General features: G+C 38.1%; 1 protein-coding gene across 8 annotated transcripts in view; it reads left to right on the top strand.

Annotated features, from left to right (window-relative positions):
- The window catches only part of LOC135198163 (uncharacterized), a 904,910-nt gene that overhangs the window by 82,877 nt on the left and 815,887 nt on the right, over positions 1-6,146 (top strand). The gene's annotated exons all lie outside the window — the stretch shown is intronic.

Raw genomic sequence — 6,146 nt, 5'->3', positions numbered from 1 at the left:
TATTACGAGCATCTTTTGCTCTCTTATGATTACTGTATAGCAGGATGTTGGCGAGCAAACCCGTGTGTACATAAGTACGTTCACAATGACGACATGGCATGACGTAGAGAGTCGGACAAAGCGGTGCTGTTATTGCTCTCCTCCCAAGCTACTCTCAACCTACGCTACTAACAACGGAGCTTGTAGCGAGTTAAAACACATATAAACTGCAAAATAAATTAGTTGTATGTTTCATACGAAACTCTGAAACAACGAAGGAAATGCAAAAAAACCGTTTAATAAAAGTTCTACGGTTGAATTATGCAACCTGATTCTAACAAAGGACGCCCTTTAATTATCAATACTTCGTCATTGCTAATATGGAATTTTCCCTGTAATTGTTCACGTGGCTGGCTGCTGGGGATTTTAGGTCTTGAGATTTCCTAGTGTCAGTATGATTGTTAGCATAATTTTCAACGAAACTAACCCAGACTGCTTTTGAAATACTAGTTAGCTTCTTGAATAAAATATAAAAATTTGAAAGCTGGTCGATAGGAGGTGGCGTCGTCCCCAGCCACTGTGAGGCCACTGGGCTGAATCACGTAGCCGGAGCTGACTAGAGACAGTTCGTTCTATAATAGTTCGGTCTTGTTCCAAATAAAAAATAAAGCTTGATAACTAGATGGTTATTTTTTGTCGGCGAATTTTCTTTGCTGTAAGTTAGAATGAAATAGATTTAAATTTTATTGGTATTTGAAATGCACGATAAGATAATCACGTACAACATTAATAAGTATTTTCCCTGAAAGTTTCACCAACTTTGTGGCGATCCAAGGCGAACTCGTATCGTTCACACTGGGATGGCAACACTACACGTAGCTCGACAAGACCTTGTTCGGCTTGGATGATATAAATTTTTTTTCTTCATGTCCGCTATCTACATTTATAAAATATAAGAAGATTTCGTATAATATAGAGGAAAAAGAAAGTAATAGCTGGTATTTAAGCTCAGATCCTAAGGGGAATTATTATTTTCGGTACTTCATAGGTAAGTGATGAGGCAGTCCTTGGCGAAGACCTTTCCCTAGTCCCTTAGCGTACAAAAGTTTTGGCCCATCGCTACGTTTTCAAACTCTGGCGCTTTTCGGCTGTATGGAGGGGGTTTCCATGTCAAAGAGCCGATCAGCTGACTGCCCGGGGCATTTAAATGCAGTCGCGCTGAGATTTAAACCGATACTCGACAATCACTGTCCAACCAGTTGTAGAACAAGAAGGTGCCTCGCACTTTAAACCCCTTTACTTCAGAGTAATCGTAGACAATTTCTTATGTCCACTTACCGTTCATCCTTAGACATTATTTGCTTTATAAAAGTGCATATCGTTGCACATAGCGATAGTTTTGAACGTTCACGAAGTGACTCAATCACCCCTTGAAAATCATTGCAATGTACATGTTTCGACTATCGGATGGTTCAGCGGTGTACACCTTCAATGTGGTGGTGGTGGTGGTGGTGGTGGTGTTTCCTGCACGGGAGGCACCGTTGGGTGCGGCCTGAACCAGCAGGGTCTTGTACAGGGAATATCGTGATATAGGTGTACGTTGATTATGCCCTATGGAAATTGCCTTTGGGCATGATGTACATACATGCTGTACCCATAACAAGTCTTATGTATCGTCATATATTATTATTTTTTATATATGAACCGTATTATCGTGCGTTTCCCTCATGTTACGTAATCGTAAATAGATGTTGGATCCCATAAAATCTGCGAATCAAATAAAATTTCAAGTTTTCATTAATTTTGTTTTCTAATTTAATCTGAACTCGGCACACTCGCTCAAAATATGCTCATGTATATATAAGACTGCGTGAATTGTTCACATTGCGTTGCTAGGACGGCAATGGAATTGTGTGAAACGCTTCTGTGCGCTGGGTTACTTGGTACATTCGTCTATAAATGCGTGTGTACTGGTGTGTGTAATTATCCTTAATTTTGATAAACATGATTATTTTTAAAATCTATTCAAAATACAGTACATGGTAAGAAGTACGAGAGATGTCATACTGTAGGTGCATCTAATGTATATGTATGTGTGTGTACACACACACACACACACACAACACACACACACACACACAACACACACATATATATATATATATATATATATATATATATATATATATACACACACACACACACACATATATATATATATATATATATATATATATATATATATATATATATAGATGTGTGTGTGTGTGTGTGTGTGTGTGTGTGTGTGTGTGGATGATACGTCCGATGAAGTTTCACGTTCATCGTGACGAACATTACCAAATGTTTAATGGAATTATCTAATTGGCAGTTATTTGGGACCTCAGATTTTTTATTTTTTTACTTTAAGAAATATTGAAAAATAATAACGTGTCTAATCCTCAGATAACTGGAATCTAATAGTTCAGTGTCATCAAGGCAACTTGATCAGATTGAGTGGTGTATGATAATTCTAAGGGGAAAATATACCAGGTTTTGGCGGACACTGATAGCTTTGTCATAAAAATAGTGTAATGACACCATTGGTTAAATGGAAGTTTTAATGAACCAGATAAGTTCAGATACATCTTGAAACATATGTAAAGACAAAAAATTCAAATTAAGCAATGCAGTCGTTTCTGCTGGACTAGAGAACGTATCAAAGACATGGGTGATACGTAGCAACTTTTCCCCGCCCCCTCCTCCCCCATCATGGTACTATTTTTTTTTTTTTTTTTTTTTCAGATTTAGCTGCTAATACCTTTAAACTGTTCGAAGTTATTCAAGGTCAATATCTGCCAATAGTAAGGGACACGATTAGCTACATTAACAAGAAACTTATGGGATAAATATGCCTGATTGCTGTATATTGGATTTAGAAGGTGAAATCATCATTTGAAAGTGTCCTAAGATCTTGTCATCCTAATTAGAAATATATTATTTCAAGAATTCTTTAGCATGAGCATCATAAATCACTATTATTGATAATTATTATTAATCTTATATTATTATATAGAAGATAACATTTAAATTGGGCCAGAGATCTGAAGAATTTTCTGTGAAGATGAAATGAAATAAAAAATTTCGTAATGGTTGTTATACCATTTTAGTACACAGTCAATCGATGAAGTAATAGAACGTTTTCTTTCCACAATTAGGGGCAGTCCAAGGTATTTCTTTTTTAGATAAAAGTTGCTGTCAAAATTGACACGAGAATATGCACAAAGGAGCATGGTGGAAGAAAACATGGAAATTTTTAACAGGGCCAAGTAAGACGTTCGAGAAAATCTATGTTATTTACAAAAGTGTTTTCCTAATTTTTGTTACAGATTTATATTTATTCTTAGTCCCTCCGCTCTGTTTGTCGCTTTTTCATGTATGGACTCTGTTGTGGAAGCAGGCTATGAAAGTCAGTTGCATTTCAGGTCAGTTCTGTATAATAATAATTAATAATAATAATAATAATAATAATAATAATAATAATAATAATAATAAAATCCGAGTGGATATTTCTTGTTTGTCCGGTCCGGGTGAGGCGGGGTAGATATGGGGATCGGGAGGGTAGGCGAGACATTACACCATCCACCCTCCTCCTTCAAACCTGTTTGTCCTCCCTGGGTGGGACGGGGTAGGTAGGGGTTCGGGAAGGTGGGGGAGACATGACACACACCCCTCCTCCTGTAAACCTCTTTGTCCGCACGGGTGGGGGCGGGATAGGTAAGGGAGACATAATGGGCAAGGCCGGGTTCCACCACAGCATAGTGTGCACCATCAAGCTCATATAATAATAATAATAAAAGTCAAGAAATTCGTAATCTAAATCCCTACTGATGGAGGCACTAAAGGTCATGTGTTGTTGCTGTTGGTTTTAATGAAAACATTGAACTTCGATGTTTTTACCACTGAATTTTGACATCAGAGTAATTTGAGAGAACAGTTTTTTATGTTGATAATTTGTAATTTTGCCGTACATCGACTGGATCTTGCAAATGTTTAATTCTATTGTAGGCATCATTGTAGAATAGTCTTGTATTATGGGAATTTTGTGTAGTATAACAGCAAGGCTCATGTTGAAATTGTCTGCTCTGGAGTTTACCCTTGATGAGCGTTACAGTGGACAGGTATTTTTTGGGGGAATTGATTAGGTAAACTCCTTAACTAATCATATTTACAATAGGAAATATCATAAGAAAAGTCCCTCACTACACGATGAAAGAAGCAATGTGTTGATATTCTTGAAGGAAGACACAATAGTAGCCTGCTTCAAAGGGTGCTGTAGTGGAGAAGTCAGTATTGCACTTAGCTGATGCACGGAAACCACAGCTGACTAACTCCTAATCTGTAATCCAAAACACTTATGATTACTTCTCTGGAATGGGGCGCCTGATTTAGGAATCGAGGAGTTACACAGAGGGTGCCTGGAAATGAACTTTATTCTGGTAATTCACAATTTAACAATTTGTTACCTTTCACTTAAAGCTTTGCAACCTTGAAATGGCACAAATAAAAAGGAAAATGCAGCGCTCACTGTAGGTACATCGTACTATGAGAAGGAAATAGAAAAACAGTAATAGGCTAATAGCAATGAGACTGACTAAAACCTTAAAACTTGGCAATTTACCATCATCAGGAGAGTTGTTCCTGGTACTTCAGGGGAACCAGTGATGTGGGGGCGTGGGTGTGTGGTGGCTAGTGAATGAGCTCACTGCAAAAAATATACTAGGCCCACAGTATCGTGTGCTTAAGATGGGCCAGCTTAAGAGAGGAAGAGGGAAGGACGGGTTTCCTGGACAAGCATCTGACCAATTCTGAGAGCAAGCCTGCCATTTCAAAGCCTCTTATAACTTCTAGAGATTACGAGAGTCTTGCATCCCGATGGCAGTAGTAGGCATCTCACTTGGGTATGGCGACCTTGTGGCCCATGTTCCAAGATGGCGGTGCCTATGTGTTCGCTCCTGTGCCTCTCTCCCAGCTGGCTTGCCTCCGTTTAGGATTACCATTTCTCCCAGGTCTGCACCTGGAATTAAGGCCTGTTGGCAGTCAACTCGAACTAGGAAAGAGGATCGAAGTAGTTTCCCAAGAGGGGGAGAGAGAGTTGGTGGTGGGGGCAAATTATACCCAACATGCTTTAACTGAAATGAGAAGAATGAATTTCTTTTATGTTAAAATTACTAAGGGCTGGAGAGCTTGCTTCAGAAAAGGGTTTATCCTTAACAATATATTTTATATATGTATCATCGCCAAATGAGCTGTATCGTGCTTCACGGTTATCAACAGAAGGATCCATTCTACTATTCTTGTTTATAAAGATTTATGTATTTGTAAAATTATTTACAGAGCTTAAAGCTTTCGTCCATCCATGTGTGAACTTGATCACTAAACAGAGTTTAGTCATGAAGTCCAACGGAAGGTGGACAAAAGCTTTAAACTGCAAATAATTTTAGAAATACATTTTGCCTTTCTGTGGATCCTTCTGCTGATGTGTGTGTGTGTGTGTGTGTGTGTGAAGGATGCATGGGTAGAGTTTGAGAGTATAGGAATATATGAACCTAGGAAAAACTTTTGCTTGAGATGGAACGTAGTGGATGATGTGGTTGTATGATGTTGAAGGTACTTTGCTAAGAACGATAAGCATCAAAGAGTAACGAACCTATCGTGAGTAACTATGGACGAGAAAGTGACTTGTTTGATATCAAAGTCGGTTAGAGACAAATTAGTTTTGTCTCTTAGGGTGGGAAAAGACGGATGGACAGATTTACAGTTGTAACATAAAAAAACTCCTCTGAATAGAATTTGGAGAGCTAGATGCTTGGCAGTGTTACAGTGTTGATTGGAGATAGTGAAGAGGATCTCTAGAAGTTTTGAAAAGATTTTGAAGTTGCCTGTATGATAAGACAGCTGACAATGAATAAAGTAAGAGTTAGATTATGAGGGAAAGTGGAAGCCAAGAATATAATAATGAATGCTGGTGTGGATGAAAGAATAAGTGAAACAAAAAGGTAGTATACTCTGCAGTTGGTATGGAAGAGAAAAGGGTACATATAGAGGCAAATGTTTCACTGACGAATTGATTGTTGAGCAAACATGGTTCATGTTGAATTCATATGAAAGAACAAAAGGTGGAAATT

Source organism: Macrobrachium nipponense, chromosome 21, assembly GCF_015104395.2.
Source record: "Macrobrachium nipponense isolate FS-2020 chromosome 21, ASM1510439v2, whole genome shotgun sequence".
In the NCBI taxonomy this organism is placed as follows: domain Eukaryota; kingdom Metazoa; phylum Arthropoda; class Malacostraca; order Decapoda; family Palaemonidae; genus Macrobrachium; species Macrobrachium nipponense.
Note: the sequence above shows the minus strand (reverse complement) of the source record. Positions and strands in the feature narration are given on the sequence as shown.